This window comes from Myotis myotis, unplaced genomic scaffold (genome assembly GCF_014108235.1).
Source record: "Myotis myotis isolate mMyoMyo1 unplaced genomic scaffold, mMyoMyo1.p scaffold_m19_p_3, whole genome shotgun sequence".
NCBI lineage: Eukaryota > Metazoa > Chordata > Mammalia > Chiroptera > Vespertilionidae > Myotis > Myotis myotis.
Genome location: NW_023416335.1, coordinates 122,726,797 through 122,748,090, shown reverse-complemented (window position 1 = coordinate 122,748,090; position 21,294 = coordinate 122,726,797). Strand labels below are relative to the sequence as shown.

The following is a 21,294-nucleotide window of genomic DNA, read 5'->3' as shown; positions in this document are numbered from 1 at the left end:
TCTGCCTAGGCGGATAAAAACCCCTGAGTAACTGACCCTCCACAAGCAGGGACATTAATCTTCAGCTCCAGGCCATGCCTTGCAACATTAGAGAAGTCTTCAGCCAAGTGGTATCTTGCACAGATGCAATTTAGTGCCTTGGAGGTTTTAAAAAATGGTTGCCCATTCATATTCTGATTGTCTTAAACAGTGGTTCTCAACCTTCCTAATGCCCCGACCCTTTAATACAGTTCCTCATGTTGTGGTGACCCCCAATTTCATTGTTACAAATTGAACATAATTAAAGCATAGTGATTAATCACAAAAACAATATGTAATTAATATATGTGTTTTCCGATGGTCTTAGGCGACCCCTGTGAAAGGGTCATTCCACCCCGCAAAGGGGTCGCGACCCACAGGTTGACAACTGCTGTAAGTCCTTGGTAAGCGTTAGGAAGCTGAAAGGTGGAGGCACGTGCCTTGGTGGGGGAATTGGAAAAATGCATGAACAATAGCCTGAGCTCCCAGGACATGGCCAAATGGATGACTTTGGTTAGTTGGGCTGGGGTGGATGAGCATGTGAAATAAGGCGGGTGGGTGTGAAGGAAGAAAGTGGGACACTGGAGTGAGAGAGGGAGAGCTTGTCCCTGGAAGGGGGTGTGTGTGTGTGATGGTTTGGGGATGTGATGAAGGGAATGACAAGGACAGAGTTAGTGGCAAGGGAAAGACATTAGACAGCTGGAGGGGCAGGAGATGGGGCCCTGGAGGGGGAAGCAGGTGATTCCTCCTGATTATAGGGTCTGCAATCCCCATCCCATCCCATCCCCATTCTTCCTTCAGATGCAACAGAAAGAACCCAACATTCTGCTTGGATGTGGAGCTTTTTCTTCCCTAAAATAGCAGATACCCACCCAGCAAAAGTGAATGTGTTTCTTTTATCCAAACACTTTGTTTTCTTTTCTATATTTTATCATCCTTCTCTTCATCCCCAGACCTCTTTTCTTCCCTGGGTCCTTTCTGAGTATCTTTTCTTTGCCACCAGTGACCATTGATCAGTTCATTCAGTCAGCCAGTCAACATGGTGGAACACCTTCTACAGTGACTTTCCAGAAACCATGCAAAGCATTCTAGATGCTACTAAGGGAGAGTCTCTGTCCTGAAGCAATTCTCTTTCCAGTGTCTGAGACCAACTGGTGCTGAGATAAGTACCAACACAGAAATAAGCACAGAGCTGGGGCCCGCTTCGGGTCGGGGTGGGTGAGAGATTGTGGTATGTGTGTCTGGATGGTAATAATAAGGAAGGATTCAAGGAGAGAGTGGTTGAGCTGATACATGAAAACCATATGGGAGTTAGGTGGAGAAGAAGGTGTAAGGATTTGGCATAAAGAGGAATAAGCATGTTCAAAGCATGGAAGCTGCATTGATGAAAGAGAAAAGACTGTGAGAGCCAGAACAACAGCAAGGCTCTGGGAATGACAGGCTGCCTGGAGAGGCTGGAGCAGAGAATGCGAGAGAGGTGAGGCCGAGAGGTGGGCAGGGGCCAGGTCACCGAAGGCCTGATATGCCACAATGAGGAGTTCAGACTAGATATTGAAGGTACAGGAATCTACTGAAATGTTTGAAGTGTGGGGTGGGTCAGGGACAAGATCAGATTAAAGAGAGATCACTCTGGTTGTGAGATAAATAGACTGGTGGGCAGGGGTGTGAGTAGAGAGACCAGTTAGTTAGAAGGTTATTGCTATCTCCAGGGCAAGAGACAACCTGGCCCAAGCTAAGCAGGACCGGGGCAAAGAATACAGATTATGTAAAAAGGTGAGTCAGCTAAAGAGCAAGGCATGGGAAAAGTGAGGAGAGGATGCCTCCCAGAATTCTAGCAAGTCTAATAAATCCCTCCTCCTGTTCATTCCTTCATAGCTCCTCTCCTGGAAGGGCACTCCAAACTCCTCTTATTCAAACTCTCTCTCTCCTTGCGTCTCTGGTTTTGTTCAAGTCTTCTCCTCATACCTTCCTCTCACATACTTACAGGACCATGGCTCCTGACAACTGCTCTTCTCCAATATCCTAAAGATCCTTCTCCTCCAAATCTCATGTTCACCTTCTTTATTCTTGCTTTTTCCCAGTTCTATGCTTTTCCCAGCTTGCACCACAGTAGAGGATGAACTGGTTTCCAGCCTCTTGCCTTAAGGGCTGCTTGGGAGAAAGAATTGAAGGACTTACTGGGAGGCAGGGTGAGGGAGATTTGGGTGAATTTAAGGCAGAAATAAAATTAAATTGGTCTGGTTTCTTCCCTGAAATAACAGCCCATTGGTAATAGATTTAATGTGCCCCCTGGACATTTTCACTGCATACTCCTAAATTTGAGATTTGTTTTTTTTTTTTTTTTTTTTTTTAGAAAGACAAGTGAAGAGAATCTAATTTTTTGGGCACTTTTATAGTTCAGGAAAGTTTGCCCAAAATTCAATGATTAGGTGACCATTTGTATGTGGTCTACGATAAATTGGCATGCCTTCATTTAGCACACACTTGATATCTCTGTGCTTGACACTCTGACCTGGATGAGAGGTGATGACTATGGTTCGGTTGTCAAAAGTAGCTATTGGCTTTTGGAAGTTACACAATTCTTTAACCAGCTGTATGTCCATACTCATGAAAAGGTCTTCTCCTGGTGGAGTGAAAACAGCATGGTTCTTTTGACCTAACACAATGATACTATCTCCTGGCTCCAGGCTTGGTTCTTGGTCTCCTTCACCACAGAATGTTATCTTGTGGCCACCTTTCATGCCTTTGTCGATATGAACTTCTAGAATCTTCTCTCAAACTATCTTCCTTCCATTGCACCTTTTACATCTATCTTTAGGACAGATTCATTCCTCATGGCCCTGGCACTCCATGCACACAGACTGAACTGGCTGAACCATTCCAGGGAAGATCTGATGAATTCTCATTTGCATTCCAGTACCTCGGCAATTGGGATGGCACTCTACTGCTCCTTTCTTACTACCTCTGCATTTATATTTGTCACATACCATGTTCATTGGTTCTTTGGCAGAGCTAGTTTTCTTGTTGCACTACTATGTACACCTTCTAAGATTACTGATGAACAACATTTTTACCTCTCCTTTCTCTCTGCATCCTCCCTTCTCCTCCCAAAGATGTCCATTGGGGGAGCCAAAGCCACCACCTGCTCCACCTTCTTTAATTGCCTGTTTTCTTTTGTCATACAATACCCCCTTCTTTACATCAGAGAGCATTTTGTAAGCTTGAGAAATCTGTTTAAACGTCTCTCCTTCATTTAGAGTCTTATCAAGGTGGTACTTCAAGGCCAGCTTCCCGTAAGCCTTTTTCAATGCTTCGTGGATTTGACCCCCCAAACATCACAGTAAGTGGTTTCTTTCACCATTTTTGACAGGCAGTGAGCAGGCTGAGGCCCGTGAGGAGGAGCAGGAGAGAGCACATTGCTGTGGAGAACATAATTCTTAAGAGAACAAGAGAGAAGCTGCCCTTCCCCCTGCTCCTTCCCAGCCACTGCAGGGAATGGGAGCATGACTCCTGATTCAGACATTTCGGAAAGACAAGTGGAGACTTCAGAGGAAACATAAGGAGTCATTTTTGTGATTTCCATATTAATAAGTTCAAAGCAGCTTATTTATCACATGATAATGTTCTGCTTGGCGATTTCACATCCATTACATTTCCTCTAATCTCACATCAACCTTTGGGGGTAATTATAGTCCCACTTTAGAGATGAAGAAGCTGCTGGTTAAGAAACTGGCCCAGGTCTGTGTGAGTCCTCAGCCTACAGCCTTTCCCACTCTGCCATGTACTCCCTCCATTGTCAAGCTAATGCTATTTAAAAAATAAAAGTAAAACAATAATACGCCACATTAGCCTAACATAAATGTAACCTTATGCTTTTTCCTCTGTCTCCTCAAATGTTAGAAATGGATCTCACTCTCTGTATTTTGTTTGAAACAAAGAATTAAAAATGTTTCCTACAGAATTTTGATGCTTTCCTCCAGGTGAAATATTTGATGTCCTGAGAAGTTTTTTTGTTTGTTTATTTATTTGTTTGTTCCCGACAATAGCATCAAATAAAATCTTTCACTAACCCCATCTTTCAGCCCTTTTCCAAGACAGCTCCTCCGGGGAGCCATTCTTGGAAGAAAATCGTTTACCCACTGCGTAATGGAGACCAGACGGGCTTGATGGGCAGTCACAGGAGATGTAGATAGACAAGGAAGTCCGAAGTGGGTGTGAAGGTGAGAGACAAGTTGGGTGCTGCTGTAACAAGACACATTCAAATATGAGAGTGGCATTGGGACAGTAGAGGACAGAAGCTGGAAGGATCTTGAGAAGATTATTAGTAAAAATTTAAAGGGTCTCAAAGAAACTGTCAGTAGAAGCCAATGTCTTTGAGAAGGCTATTGGTCCAGGATTACAGAGAAGTGAGGAAAACGTTACTGGCAATCAGAGAGAAGAGGTTCCACTACGCAGTGACAGAACGTTTAGCAACACTCCTGCCTGCAATAATGTGGAAAATAGAAAATGTACCCCATGCAATGGGTGATCTAGTTAAGGAGGTTCCCAGGCAGGGCTACAGGTCACCCTGGCTTATTTTTCCCGCTGACATTGAAATGGGAAGGGAGAGCAATAAGCTCAAGAAAAAAAAAAAGTTACATATGAAGGAAGAGAATCTGCTGAGTTTGTAAATACCCTGCTTCTCCAGATGGAAAGCAATGTTGCATTAAGAATGGTTTCTGGCCGAAACCGGTTTGGCTCAGTGGATAGAGCGTCGGCCTGTGGACTGAAAGGTCCCAGGTTCGATTCCGGTCAAGGGCATGTACCTGGGTTGCGGGCACATCCCCGGTGGGGGATGTGCAGGAGGCGGCTGGTCGATGTTTCTCTCTCATCGATGTTTCTGACTATCTCTCTCTCTTCCTCTCTGTAAAAAATCAATAAAATATAAAAAAAAAGAAAGAAAGAAAAAAAAAAAGAATGGTTTCTGGAGAAAAGTAAAATTTAGGAAATTAAGGAAAACATGGTGTAAAGATGAAACAAATTATGATTATAAAATTATTTGCTAAGACTGTGGAAAGGTTTAAAGTAATGTCTTAGAGAACTGTTCAGTCAAAACAAAAACAAAAAATCCAGGACTTTTAAGAATCCTTGGCAGCTTCCGCAGAAGCCCAAGATAGATGGTGATTTATCATAAAGAGATTTGTAGCCCGGCCACAGTGGCTCAGCTGGTTGAGCCCTGTCATGTGCAAGGAAAGGTTGCAGGTTCATTCCTGGTGAGGGTACATAGCGGGTTGTGAATTTGATCCCCAGGCGGAGTATACAGAAGGCAACTGATCAATGTTTTCTCTCTTACATTGATGTTTCTCTCTCTCACCCTTCCTCTCTCTACGCATGTCCTTGGTTGAGGATTAAGAAAAAGAGAGAGATTTATAGATGTGGCTTTTTTTCTAATGGCATGAACCACAGTATGATTCATAGGAGGCTCTCAAAAGTTTTAAGAGAATGCCCTGGCCGGGTAGCTCAGTTGGTTAGAGCATCATCCCGATACACCAAGCCTGTGGGTTTGATCCCCAGTCAGGGGACATACGAGAAGCAACCAGTGAATGCATAAATGAGTGGAATAACAAACCAATGATTCTCTTCACTCTCTCTAAAATTCAATTAAAAATTTTTTAAAGTCTTTGAATTCCCAGACTTTATAGGCTGAAAATAGTCTGAAAAAAATGAACCAGTCACAAATGGCAAATTCAGATTACCTTTTATGGAAAAGGAAGAATGATACAGAGAGTAAAACCCAGAGCCTCCAGGAATAATTCCCAAGGTTTGATCTCTAATCAAAGAACTGACCACATGTGGGCTGTCAAGTTTCAGGGTTGCTGTATGTCCCCTGTGGTCCCCCTTTTAGAATGAGTGTCTATAGCAATTATCCTGTGCCTGTCCCACCATTGCATGTTCAGTGTGTGTGTGTGGTGGGTGGGGAACTAAGGGGTACAGCTAGGTTGTCTCTTTAATTCCCAGGTTTTCAAATAGGGACTAACGGTACTGAAGGAATCATGTCTATCACTTTATAGGATGGAGACCCAGCACGCCTTCCTGGCACTTAATACACTCTGTTCCTTGTGCCTAGAATTGTCTTCCCTCACTTCCCTATATGGTTAATTTCTATTCACTTTCTACAATTCAGTTTAAAAATAATCTCCTCCATGACATCTCCCTAGTTGTCATCAGCTCAAGTTAGTGGCTATGTTTTCTGTTTTTCTATAGGACTTATCATGGCTCTTATCATCCTGAGCAAAACAATTTACATACTTGTTTGCCTCCCCCACTGGCCCATCATTTTATCAATGGTGGGGATTATGCTTATCCAGACTCATTGCAAAATTAATACAGGTGCTCAACAAATATCTGATGATAAATACATGTAAGGCTACAGATGGTATAAAAACCTTGATGAGGGAAAGTTAAAACTTGAATGGTATGCTCAACAACTGAGGGCTGGAGAAGTTTGATAAGGTGACGTGGGGCTGGGGTCCTGTCCTGAAGGTCAGCCTGATTTGGTGTTTAGGAAATCTGAATGCAAAGCAGGTCTTCAAATAATGTCATTTTGTTCAATATTGTTTCTTTATAACATTGATGAAAAAAATAATAAGTTCCTGGCTGGAGCCACTGTCTGCGTGGAGTTTGCACCTTCTCCCCATGTCTGGATAGGTTTTCTCCGAGGACCCTGGTTTCCTCCCACGTCCCAAAGCTGTGCACGTTAGGTTAATTGGGTGTCTCCATTGTCCCAGTCTGAGTGAGTGTGGGTGTGTGAGTGCCCCTGCAATGGAAAGGAGTCCTGTCCAGGGTGGTCCCTGCCTTGCTCCCTAAGCTCCTGCCACCCGTGAACCTGAACTGGAATAAGTGGGTTGGAAAAGAATTCGCTCACTTTTTAGTTTTCAATTCATTTTTTTTAAATGTATTATAGGTCACATTTATTTCCATGTTTAATATTAAAAAGTGTTTGGGGCCTTTATTTAGAAGTTTGGTGATGTTTTTGTGACCAGAATTATGCCACGGGAACTTGTCTTATGCTATCAATCAGCCTAGGTAAAATTGGTTTCGTTACACATGAGCTTGCTTGCAGCCACGGTTTCTAAGAACCTATGGACAATGTGGAGTGAAGACTTACTGTACTGAACAAGTAGTAAGAGAACACAGGAAAGAAATAGCTTCATTTGTGCATGTGGAGATGGGCACTTTGTTCTCCTTCATATATCGTTAGGGAACCTAACTAAACTCTTTAGCATTTAGGAACCTGAATGGGGCACCAGGAATGGTGGAACTCTGAACATCAAATACCTGGGGACCACCTCAGACCTAAACTCTTCTGTTGGGAGAAACTAGTGCAGAGACCCGAGTTAAGCTCTGTGGGACCAGAGACTGGCCAGGCCTTCCTCTGTCACTGCTGGAATGCAGTATGCACCAACGACATTTTTTAGTGGTTGATTGCTATTATCATATGGAAGGAGGAAGAGGGGAAGGGAGAAGGTTAGGGGATAGTTGGGAAGTTTCCCAATGTTGCCTAAAGCATAGGATTTAAGAAAAACAAATGGTGTGAGTTTATCGAGTGGGGGTGATATTGTAAGGAGGTTTTGTCACCCCAGGATGGTGGTCTCCAAAGGCCACCTCCCTAGGAACTTTTTCCAGAGGCTCCCACATTTGGTTGGGACTGTTCTCCCCTAATTCTCAGTAAGGCTCACATCTGAGAGAGTATGAGACAGACGCCCACAACTTCCGCTGCCACGGAAACTGCAGCTGAATGCCCAGGAACTAGAGTCTTGAGGGGGAGGGAGGTGATCTACATTGAGCCCAAAATAAGATTTATTGACATGATTGATATTTCTTTTTTCTGTTTCCTCCTGTGAGGATCTCATAGTCAAGACCTAGAAATTATTATAAATACACAAATGGGCACATTCTAGTTCAACAGAACTTATCCAATGACAGTGTTAGAGGCCCCCCTGTAAGACATGTTTTCAGAGGGGCCAACAAGGCCTCTTTCCCGACCACAAGAGCTCTTTCAGCACAAAGCTGCCATTGGCTGTAACAGTGGCTTGGTGAAAATTAGAGAAGTCATTCCTTCCTTCAGGGGACACAGCTCTGTGCCAGGGAGCATGGCTTGGTGCAGAGGGTGCATAGTGGGTTGACAGTTCCACTCCACCTCTTGGCTTCAAGCTCCATGTCAGAAAAAACCTACACAATCCAGATGAAAGCCCTCTTGAAGTCCAAAATTCTACCATTTGGATTCCATTCTTTACGATTGGATGAAAATATTATTACTTTTCATAAAGTGCAAACACTCCTAAATATTGAATACACATCCAGCTCCTATCAGCCAGCATTTATGACTCTTTACCAATGACAAGGGATTGTGACAGAGACGGGGAGGAGCCTCCAGGCAGAAACACCCGAGCGTGGAAGCCCCCAGGGAGAAGAGACTGCTAGAGGGAGGCCCTAGAGCAAGCACATCAAACTCCGAGGCTAACTCGGGCCTAAAAAACAAGGTGTAAGTTTCTGTGGGCCAAAAAAAGAAAAAGCTTCAATTTTCACAGAAACGTAGGTTTATTTCGATAGAGACATGCTGAATACCAAAGGCTGAAATAAATGAGTAATCGCTAACATAAAATAATAGAACATTTTAATAAAAATTATCATTTTTTTCTTGAACATTAATTTACCAGACACTAAATAACTGCATAAATTAGTAAGTGTAATGCAAATAAACCTATTTTTCTTGTTCTCCAAAATCGAAATATTTCCTGTTGCGCACACCAAACAAGTCAGTCCAAGACTAATGACGTGGCAATGGGCTGCTAAAATATTCACTGCTAGCATTAGTGGAGAGAAATGGTGTGCCTGCGAGTAAGGTGGCATAAGGTCATAAGGGAAATGAATGCAGCATGATGAGAGCAATCAGTCATTAGCGAATGTTGTAGTTCCTTGTTAATAATTATGTATATAGGATATTGTAAAAATTAAGTTACGAAATTTTTATTAAAACCTTTCTTACATGCTGTTATATTGACTGGGCTGCAAAAATATTCATTGTGGGCCACATGTGGCCTGTGGGTCAGCCATGAGTTTTCCATGCTTGCTCTAGAACCTCAAGGAGGCTAAGGTTCATGGGAGGGGGTAGGAATGGTGGGTGGGGTAGGAGGCCAGAGGGCCAGACCACATTCCATTCACCAATTTCTTTCTAATGGTAATGTGGCTGCTAGAAATTTTAAAATTATATATGTGGCTGCCTTATATTCTATTAGACAGCACTGCTCTAGAACTCACACAGTACCGAGCACCTAGCAGACGTTCATAGATGTGATTTGAAATGAAATGGAGCTAAATGTACCACAATCGCATGTCTAAGAGCTGTGACTGATACCTTTTCTTTGTGCAGTACTTCTTTCTCTAACTGGCTGTTTTTTGTTTATTTCTTCAAAAATTCACAGTTGCTTAGAATGAAAGATTAATACAATAAGCTAAAATATACTTCCAGATACTTTCTGTAAAACAAATATCCCCATGTCCTTCTCCCTTATTCCCTTCTCTGGAATGTACCACAGTCTCTCAAGTACCGTGTGATGGCTGGTCACACAAGGAGAGAAGACAATTTGTCAACTTTGGGTTCTTTCTGTAGACATTGAAATTGACTCAGAATTCTAAACTGTCTAAACTCTAAATCCTTTATGAGGACCCATCGTGGATTCAAAGTCTATATCTATAGGAAATACAGCAGAGAGCAGAGGATGTAGTTAATGACTTTCTGTTAAATGAATAAATGAATAAAGCTTTGAGACTGTATTAGGAATATGGAGGAAGATAGCGATTTGGAGAAAAATGTTAGGCTCCCCCCCGCCCCCCGCCCCCCCGCCCTGAATCACTAGGAAGAAAATAATCTCACAGTTTTAATTCTTTTTAGTTCTCTTACCCCTGTTTTTATATGTGGCTTTTGCCCACCACATCCCCTATGTCGACAGAAGGAGCTCTATGGTGACCATAGCTGGGTCAGGTGAGTGTGGCTGTGTGAGGAGGTCACACTGGCTTGGCTTTGGGGAGGGTTTCGGCGAGGAAGAGGGTGTAGACAGGCGCCAGAGGAGGCTGTGGTTTTAGGGGATTTTTTTGTTTGTTTGTTTAATTACTTGTTAGAATAGATTTAGTTTCTCTCCCCAGAATAGATACAGATTTGAGATGAATTTTAGATGTTTTTAGAACAAAAATGCTGCTCAGTTGAATTTCTGTTTCAGCCATAGCCTTGTAACTGAGCTGGGGGATAGAAAGAACAAGTAACTCCCACCAGACTGAATCCCTTTTCGTTTCTTCCATGTCACAAAGCCTGCATTCTGTTCCTGAGGGAGAAATAGTATCCTGAAGGATTCCCCCAAACTTGGACAATTAGGTAAATATTTTTGCTCAGAAAACATGCCATTTGCTTCTATTTTCCTTGATAAATTATCTTTTCCTTGTCAAAAAGAGGCCAAAAGAAGGAAGCCTTTTCTGAGATAGAATCATAATAAATAAAGAGATCTGATTGGATTTTTATAGATGTTAAAGCACTTAAACATGCTAGAGCTTGAAGTAGTTAAGTGTTTTTCCATATTTTTAACTTTTCTGAAAAGAAAAAAATAAAGTCCATGGTAACATCTCTTCTCTTTTTAAAAGACTACAATGAAGTTGAGGAAGGAAATGAGACAGTTGTCCCTAATCATTTTTGCCTTACTGGTTGTAGAAGCCACACGTTTACAAAAGGCATATTGGGCTTCTTGCTGGCTTCATGCATAGTTAGCTTAAAGGCCAAGATATAAGACAAACTTCATGGATAAACTGTGTCCACTGCTTTCCCTTTATTTCTAAATGAACTGAGTAAATATAAGACATTGCAGTCGCTCAGAGAAGATATTTAAACAAAAATTGACCATGGAGTCAGTAAACCATAGGTACTGTGTATCTTCTCAATATTGCACACCATATGATTCATTCACTAATCCCCTCAGTTCACATGCATTGAGTGCATTGCACAAAGAAGAAACAAATATCTTAGCCTCTAGAATCTGGAGCCAACTTCCCAACTGAAATGATTTTTGATCAAGGTCTTGAAGATTAAAGGTGTGTCAGGAGGGCCAACCTGACAGAAAGAATAGCATATGTACATACACAGCTAATAAGTGATAGGTATAATTCTAAGCGTTTGAGGGTAGAAATGGGTATAACATAGTTGTTATCTCCAAGGAACTTAAAATGTAGTTGAAGAGAAAGAATATACACATGAGACATTGATTAATAGTTCTTATTAATAGTTTCAAATAGTTATATTTGGAGAATGTATTATTATTTATAATTATGTCTACCGTATCTCCCAGGCATTCTGCAAGGTAATTTGGGTTAGTATTGTTAAGGTTTAATTTACAGATGAGAAAACTGAGGTTCAGAATAATGGACATGTATTTGTATAGCCAGGCTTCTCTTTATTGAGTCCAGTGCCCTTTCTAGAACCCCATTTGTTAACCTTTATAAAAATACCAGAGTTATTATTCAGCTATTAAAAGGAATGAAGTTTTGCTACATGCTTCAATGTGCATGAACCTAAAATACATCATGGTAAGTGAAAGAAGCCAGACACAAAAGGTCACGGAATATGGAATATTGTATGATTCCATGTACATGGAATATCCAGAATATGCAATTCTATAGAAACAGAAAGCAGATTGGTGGTTGCCAGGGGCTGGTGCCAAGGAGGAATGGGGAGTAACTGCTTGATGGTATGGGATTTTATTTTGGAGTGATGAAAATATTTGGAGCCCTGGCCGGGTGGTTCAGTTGGTGGAAACATCATTCCATACACCAAAGGTTTGGAGTTTGATTCCTGGTCAGGAATACATACTTGGGTTGAGGTTGGATCCCCAGTAAGGGCATATATGGAAGGCAGCCTATTGTGTTTCTCTCTCTATCTCTCTCTCTCTCTCTCTCTCTCTCTCTCTCTTTCTCTCCCTCTTTCTCTCTCTCTCACATATATATAATATATAATCTTTCTTTCCTTTGGTGAGCATTTAAGATAATGACATGCACACCACTCTCCTCTCCCCAGCCCCCTCATAACTGGGTTAAGAGTCACTGTGAAGATAATGGGAAGTTAACAATTCTAAACAGGCTGGCATGATGAAAGCTGCATTTTAGAGAGAGCATTAGTAGCAAGAGGATGGGATATGAATGAAAAATAACATGCAGTCCTGCCCTAAAGGATTTAGAAAACCTAGCTGCAGAGAGACTAAACACAAACAGTGTAAAGGACAAAGGGCCTTGGGTGGCAGCCCAGGGAAGAGCACATGGGACTCACACCAGGAGAGAGGCACACTATTGTAGGAAGTGCAGGAAATGAGCTGGAGGACTGGGCTTTGTCACTTTAGTGCTGTAGGTCTCAATTTTCAACCTTTAAAAGTGAAATAATGACAATATCTACTTCACAAAGCTGTTACAAGAATTAAATTATAAGGCCTATATGAAAATGCTTTGTTGACTATGTAGTCGTGAGCCAATACCAAGCACCAAGATGTATATTGTGTCTCTGAGCTACAATGTACTCTAGCAGTAAAATTAATGACATGGACTTCTTTGCTCTTTACCTGCCGTAAATTCTTCATGTGAACAAGGTCAAAGAAGGGCAGCAAATCTTCCCGTTGGAAGACATCTTTGAGGTTATTATTTCAATCTCCCACTCAGTGGAGGAATCCTCTTTACAAATGCCTGCCCTAGGTGGCCACCCTGTCTCCGCCTGAATGCTTCCCACGGTGGAGGTGCTACTCCCTCGTCGCGCATCTCAGCCATGGTGGACCGCAGGAATCATTATAAATAGCCCTGAAATCAGACTCCCTCCAAGTTCTTTCCGTTTGTCTCAGTTCAACCTTCTGGAGGAACACAACACTAATTCACTCCCTTTCCCCTCTGACAGCTCGTCAAGGCTTTGAAAACAGCTATCAGGGCGCTCAGCTGCCTCCCTGGGATAAACAGCCCCAGTGTTTTTAACTGCCCCTCACAACATGATTTCTAAGACCCTTCACTAAACTGGCTGGCCTCCCTGGAAGGCTCACTACTTTGTCAATCTCCCTTTTAAAATCTGATGCCACCTTCCTGCCACCACTTCTAAATGGAAACAACCTAAATATTCGGGGGTCAGTCGATTGAAACAAATTAAGGCATAGCCATATGATAGTAGGTTGTGTAACTATTAAAACTGTGTTTTCAAAGAACATGTAATGAACTGGACAAGTAAGTCAGAATATAATGTTGATTTTTTAAAGAGTATAAACTATATAAGCCACATTTTTAATACTTCCCTCTATATGCCTCCATCTCACACAAAAAAGACTTAGAAGAACACATACAAAAATGTAATTTTTGTTTTCTTCTTTTTATTTTGCTATACTTCTAATATTTCTACAATGAACATATTTTGTTTTTATAATTAAAAAAATACAAAGGCCCACAAAGCTTAATATGAAGGAGAAACATGGTGCATAGAACCAACCTCGATGCCCTGATGCAGGCAGGATGATGGACCCCCACCACCCTCGGTATGACCATTGAGCTTCCCTCCATACTGTCTACCAAACATTAATGCTTTTTTTGTAGCAATGTCAGAATTTTTGACTCACATTGAGCTTTCTGTTAACTAAAAATCTTCAGACTTTTTCACATTGACTATTGTCAATGGTTTGAATGACTGAGTTGTTTTGTAAGAATCAGAATGAAAAACTTTCACTTTCCCTCATTAAATTCCATTGTGTTTATTTTGGTTCCTTGTTCAGGCAAACCATATCCTGTTTCTGTCAGGCAGCCTATTACTCATACTTCTTCACTTTGTGTCCTGCCACACTTATGTATTGTCAAGTCTTTCATATCATTGAAAGATTTTTAACAGAACAGGTCCCCAGACAAGGACCAGTGGCTTCTTGTTCTGTGTACCTCCCTTGTGTGTCTTGGCTCAGTCATTCAATGTTTTCTGGATACAGTGCTTTTCCCAGCTGTGCCTTTACCCGGAGGTAGATCATCTAGTCCTAATCTATTCATGTTACCATGAGAAACTTTGTTAAAAGCCCTGCTGAAAGATTCCCTACCTCTGGGTCAGTCCGGTCAGTTTTGGTACCCTTTCAAAAGAGAAAAAATGTATAAAATGATGTTTGTATGACGTGGTTTGTTTTACATGAATTTGTGCTGGCTTCTTGAGATTACCACTTCCTTTTTGAAGCGATTACAATCTAACTCTTCAATAACTCAAGTTAGAGTTTGCTGGAGACCAAAGTTAAACTCAACAGTGCAAACGTTCCAGAACCTACCTATTCCCCCTTTGACAACTCAGACAGTTGCCCATCACTAATCCTTTGGCATCACTCCTGAGATTTCTGAGAGATTGCTGACAACGGTTCTGTGATTAAATCTACAAGTTCTTTTAGTCCTGAGGATGTAATTTGTCAGGGCCTGGAGACCTGAGCTTATTTAGAGACAAGTTATTCATTTTCTAAGGAGCTTCACAACTAGGGCTGCAATTTTCTCTTTACTTTGTTTATACTACCCTTTCCAGTTTGGAGATCCTTCCTGGAGATGGCGAAGATGGAAGCTAGGTAGGAGTTGAATAATTCTGCTTGGCATCTGTTGTCTGCTAGCATTACACCATCTGCCCCACGCACTGGCGCTGGCCCTTCCCTATTCTTCCTGCTCAGAATGTGGTTGCACAAAGCTCTTTTTGCTGTTACTGAGCACTTGTTGCAAGTCTCAACTCATTCTGAGCCCAGCCTTGCTAACACTATGACTACATGCCTCTGACAGTCTTTGCTTTTCTTCTCTGGTTCGGGGCCTCTCCTTTCCACTTTTGTGAAGGCTCTTTGAAAACCTGGGAGTGCTGGAGGGCTTCCTCTGCTGGCTCTGGGCTTCCCTTTGCTTCCCAGTCAGAATCGCAGGAAACTGTACTGTTAGAATTTAATTTGGGAAAAAATGTTTCTTTAATAAGCCTCTGTCCTCATATCCTTTAAAAAATAAAACAACAACCACAACAAAAACAGGACAACAACAAAACCTCTTCAGGTATGTTTCCTGTCACAGATGCAAATAAGGTCTGACAAGTAACTGGTACTGTGCATTTAGGCTCAACTGTCCCGGTCAACTGTCCTAGAAAAACACGAGAAATGATTAAAAACATTGCTTAATTTGTTTCAAGTAAGGATGTAGAGGAGCTGTTTCTTTCCAGTTTATTGTGCAATGAGAAAGAGAGGAGAAGGCAGAGATTAAAGGAAGAAGGGAAATTAATATTGAGGACCAACTACATTATTTCACTTAACCGTCATGTCAATCCAGGAAACACTTTCCTGATTTTAGAGATGGAAAAAATGAAGCTTAGGTTAAGTAACTTGAAATAATTTTGTTTGTGATCCAAAAGGTAGAGAGCCCAGAGCCGATTCAGTCAGTATGACCCTTCTCTTCATGCTTTGGTAGGTAATCTACTCACAAAACTACTCAGCCCAGAGTTGGATTTTTTGGACCAAACAACATTTAAAAAAATTTGAATATATTGCCAACATTTCAATTTAGGAGATTTTATATCAAATTTCAGATTTCCAGTTTCTTAAAAAATCTCTGGATCCAACATTTCCCCCCATGGCAACCATTGACCAAGCTGAGTACTGATGATCCCTTTCCATCCCTCTCTAGTTTCCACATCCCCACTTCTTCCTTCCTTTATAGTCTCTGCTTGGTCCTGCTAGGTATTGGAGTTTTCAGTGCCTGAGGCCATGCTGCTGCACCATTGTTTTTCCTGGTTTTAGAGAGAATCTCCTCTGCCATTTGGAAAAGAAGGGAGCAAAGGTTATGAAAAGCATAGATATGTCTCTTACACTCAATTCAGTCTTATTATTTCCATAGAAATGGGGCTCCTAGAAACTCAAGAGGTTCTAAAAAGAATGTGCTTATTTTATTGAGCTTGTCTTACATTCCCGCTAATGTACTCACTTTTTGTACTATGTTTCTTAAACCACAGAGTCTAACAAGAATATAATTTCAGACCTTAAAACCTCTAAGGATGGGCAACAGCGTTTCTTCCTATGACTCTTTGAATAGGAGTCTCAGGCATGATCAAAGCCCATGCTCTCCCAGAATCCTCAGCTAAGCCAGCCATTGTGGCTGGACACTTCTAATAGATCATTAAACATACATAAAGCTGGATTGACCATAGGCTGGGAATCAGGAAACCTGTCTCTTAGTCTTGTTCTGTTACTATAAGGATACTAATGCACAGAATATTATAGCAATACAGACCTGGGGAGGTAAGTCCTAAACCAGGGCCAGTAGTAAGAATGAAGTTAGAGGAGGAATCTAAATGTCATTTTGAAGGGAGGGAGCCATTCATTGAGTCAGTCATTCGATATATATACTTATTATGTGTCCACTACATGTCTGACACATTACAATGAGGATTTGAAAGTGAACAAGAGAGACAAAAATCCCTGCCATCATAGAGCTTACATTTTAGTAGGGAAAGACAAATGATTAAAAGAAATAATAAGAAAGTAAAAACTAAAAAAAAAAGAATATATCTATAATAATAAATGCATAATATGTTAATTAGACCAGCCATCCTTCCGAATGACCTTCCGGACAAAGCTGGGGCTGCGAGGGCCGAGGCAAGCTGCTGTAGCTGTGAGGGCTGTGCCCCTTGCATGAATTTCGTGCATCGGGCCTCTAGTATATAAATAATATAACATAACTTTATATATATATATATGCCTAAGTGACTGAAAGACTGATCACCTGGTCGCTATGATGTACATTGACCACCAGGGGACAGATGTTCAACACACAGGATTGGGCTCCCTCCTATCTGGATCGAGCCTGCGGGGATTGGGCCCAAAACCAGCTATCTGACATCCAGAGGGGTCCCGGATTGCAAGAGGGCACAGGCCAGCTGAGGGATCCCACTGGTGCGAGAATCCATGCACTGGGATATATGGAGAGAGAGGAAGAGAGAGAGGGAAAGAGAGAGAGAGAAAGAGAGAGAGAGAGAGAGAGAGAGAGAGAGAGAGAGAGAGAGAGAGGTATTTTGGTGGTGATAGGCTATGGGAAAAAATGTGTCAAGCCAGGTAATCCCTGTTAGGGAGCTTTGAGACTAGAAAAGGATATTTAAATAGAATTGTTGAGGCCTCTTCACTGGGAAGGTGATATTTACAGACCTGAAGGAAGTGAGGAAGTAAGCCATGTACATATTTAGGGAAGAGCATTCAGGCAGAGGGAAGAGCAAGTGCAGGCCTTGAGGTGGCACCATGCTTAGCATGTCTGAGCTGGAGCAAAGGCCAGCATGGCTGCAGTGGTGTAGGCAAGGGAGAGAGCAACTGGAAATGGGGGTGGGACAGGCAATGGAGCCCTAGGCCATGGAGGGACATGGAGGCCATTGTAAGCACTTTGATTTTTGCTCTGATTGTCATGGGAGGCAGGGAAGTGACATGATCAGACTTGCACTTAACAGGATCACCCTGAGAGCTCTGTTGAGAATAGACTATAGGCAGCAAGGGTAGAAGCAGGGAGACCAGTTAGGTGGCTATTACATGGTGGTGGACTAAGGAAGTGGCCTTGGAAATTGTGAAATGTGGTTATATTGTGTACATATTTTGAAGGTAAAGAGAACAGGATTTGCAGAAGGATCAAAATAGAGTCTGAGAGGAGGGGGAAAGGTAGGACTGTAAGATTCTACCCTGAACAACCAGAAGAATGCCATTAACTGAGGTTGGGAAGGCTGTGTGGGAAGAATGGGTTTTGGTGTCAAGACTAGGAATTGTCTTGGATACATTCAGATGCCTATTAAACACTGTTACTATAAGGATACCAGAGATTGTGAATAGGAAATTGGTATGTACACATGTAATTATTAGTGAGGCATCATAAGTGTATTGATTATACTTAAAACCATAGACTGGATGAGTCACCAAGGAAAAGAGAGTGTTTAGAAACGAGGAGAGGTGCCAGGACTGGGCCCTGGGCATCCTGACGTTAAGAAGTGGGGAATAAGATAAAATCAGCAAAGGAAACTGAGAAGTGTCCAAGAAGAAAGAAGGAAAATGCAAAGAAGCCAAGTGAAGGAAGTAAATTAAAGAATGAGGTGATCCAGTCTGTCCAGTGCTGCTGAGGGGCCAGCATGATGAGGACTTAGGAATGGCCATAGGTTGTAACAATGAAGAGGTCTCTGGTGACCTTGATAAGAACGTCTTAGCAGTAGTGGAGGGGATGGGAGGGGAGGCTGCTATGAAATCCTAACTAGGCAATGTGGCAAAGAGAGATTGGAGACTGTGAGTATAAAGAACTATTTAAAGGAGTTTTGCTGTGTAGAGAAGAGGAGAAATGGGATGGTGGCTGGAGGAAGAAGTGAGGTTAGAAGAGGTTCTCTCTCTCCTCTCTCCTCTCTCCTCTCTCCTCTCTTCTCTTTTCTTTTCTTTTCTTTTCTTTTCTTTTTTTCTTTTCTTTTTATCTTCTTCTTTTTTTTCTTTTTCTTTTTCTTCTTCTTCTTCTTCTTCTTCTTCTTTTCTCTCTCTCTCTCTCTCTCTCTCTCTCTCTCTCTCTCTCTCTCTCTTCTTGCCTCAATAGAGGTGAGGATGTCTAAGTGAATTTGTCAGATGGGATCTAGTGAATATGTAGAGACAGTGGCATTGTAAGGAGCAGGGCCAGCTCATCCATGGTAATGGTATGAAGGTGAGGTAGGTGGCACATGGAGTGACAGAAACTTATAACTGTAGCAGATCTCATCAGCTAGCTAAAAATGGAGCGGGCAAGAAAGAGAAAACTCAGAGATACAGGTCCAAAGGCCCATAGAGAGGTTGGTAAGGGGTAGATATGGGTAGTTCTAGTAATTGAATCTGGAGGACACCAAGTGGAGGCATTATTTTTATTTTTTATATTTTTATTTCAGAGAGGAAGGGAGAGGGAGATAGAAACATCAATGATGAGAGAGAATCATTAATCAGCTGCCTCCTGCACGCCCCCCTTCTGGAGAATGAGCCCCAAACACAGGCATGTGCCCTTGACAGAATTGAATCTGGGACCCTTCAGTCCGCAGGCCCATGCTCTATCCACTGAGCCAAACCAGCTAGGGCAAGGCACCTTTTAAACAATGAGACAGAGTAGACCTGAGAGCCTCAATTAGAAATAAAGCCTGTGGGAGTTGTCATCACAGCCAGTGCCAAAAAAACATAAGATTGGATTAATTCAGAGAGAGAGAGAGAGAGAGAGAGAGAGAGAGAGACAGGAACAGGTCAGGGAGTGGTTCCACAGGACACCCTAGGAGTATGTGTGCATATGTGTTGTTGGTTGGGTTGGGGAGGCAGCAAAGACAGAAAAAGATCATTGCTTCAATTGTCAGTTCATACCTACTTTCTTGCCCAAAGAAGTAAAGACAACTGAGCATGCACTGGAGAGTATTTCCTGAAGGAAGGAACCATCAGCTAGATCACCAGCTTCATGAAGGCCAAGGGGGTGGGGGAGTGATGGCTTAGTAAAGTCGCCAGATTTAAGGAGGTCACTGGCTTTCTACGGAACAGTTACAATAGAGGAAGTTGGGCAGATGCCCAGTTGCAGGGGCTTAAGGTGTGATTAAAGAAGTGAAAAACCATATAATACCTCTAAGGACCAAGCAAAACATTTAAGGGAGTTCTAGGATGACATCAGAAGAGGGGCCATGGAGAGGGCGAGAGCCCAGAGAGGCAGGGGCTGTGGTGTGGCTTACAGGATTCTCAGCGGATTTCTGCCTACGCTTCCTGGTAGCATACCTGGAAGTTCCAGGGGGCGGTGGAAGGACATTTCAAGACCTTTCACTTGTCCCATAGCCTCCTGGGCAAGATTATACACAATAAGGAAATGGAAAGTGAGATGCATGGTGTCCTAAAAATCCCCCAGATCTGTCTGGGTGGAGCTCCCAAAGCTGGGAGGAGAGAATGTGAAGCAGGACATGTAGATGCTGCTTTCCTCATTCCCTTTCTTATTTACTTTTCCACATGCCTCCAAGTCTGGATGTAAATGTGTGTCTCTGCAGAGTGTTCTAAGAAGGTTCTACTCAACATGAGAAGTCCAAGAGTTTCCTCTTGGAGGAGGAGACTCAGGGCTGGAACCTGCATGTTTGGGGAATAACAAAGCATCACACTTTGGATCCTAACCCATGCTCCTAGTGGCATCCTGCAAAGGCCTTCATGGACACTCAGAGCCCAAAACTTTAGCCACAGGTGAAGAGAAAAGACTCGTGCCTCCTCTCCTACTATTTATTCCTCCTGCGCTCTTAGAAAAGGTCTCATTAAGCCTTCAGAGAGAAAGCACCAGTGAAAGTTTTTACTCTGGAAAACCTTCTAGGTTTTTTAAAATGACAAAGATACATGTCTTTATTAATACATTAAAATGTTATTAATCAATATATTAAAGTGCAGAAATTAAAGTTTAAAGAAACCACCTCTCCACTTAAGGCAAAGTCATTTTCTTTTTAAAAAATATATTTTATTGATTTTTTACAGAAAGGAAGGGAGAGGGATAGAGAGTTAGAAACACCGATGAGAGAGAAACATCGATCAGCTGCCTCCTGCACACTCCCCCACTGGGGATGTGCCCGCGACCAAGGTACATGCCCTTGACCGGAATCGAACTTGGGACCCTTGAGTCCGCAGGCTGATGCTCTATCCACTGAGCCAAACCAGTTAGGGTGTCATTTTCATATAATAAAGCAGATATTATTGAGTACTTGAAATATGCAGGTCACTGGGCCACATGCTTGATATGTATTATCAGACTTAATCTTCAAAACAAATTGATGAGGAAAGTCTTTACTGCTCCCATTTTATAGATGCAGAAAGGGAAGCTTGAAGACATTCATGGGTCCAAGTCCAGGAGCTGGTAAAGGACAGATCCGGGGTCCCATTCCCAATCTGCTCCACAGAACACGTATTTCAACCCTGTTGGAATCCTCTGACGGTATTTGATGAGTATTTTTTTTTCACATGCCTGCCTAACCTTGACCTACCCCATCTCCCTTCATTGTGGTAAGGGGTTTCCCAGTAGGAAGATCTTTGGGAAATCTTCCACCCCATCCCTTTTTCTCCTGGGCCAATGATGCCCCAGTACCAAGGGAACTTGGACCACCTCCTCATTCCTTAGCGCATTGAGAACCTCTCCGTGGGAGGAAGCACAGATGGAAATGGAGGCCCGGCCTCTTGTTGGTGGGAGGCAGGATGTGTGGACAGCTCAGAGGCTCAC

The 21,294-nt window shown here is 42.3% G+C and overlaps 1 pseudogene; it reads right to left on the bottom strand.

The window, feature by feature from the left end:
- Positions 1–2,408: 2,408 nt before the first annotated feature.
- Positions 2,409–3,379, bottom strand: LOC118650571 (annotated as a pseudogene).
- Positions 3,380–21,294: the final 17,915 nt, after the last annotated feature.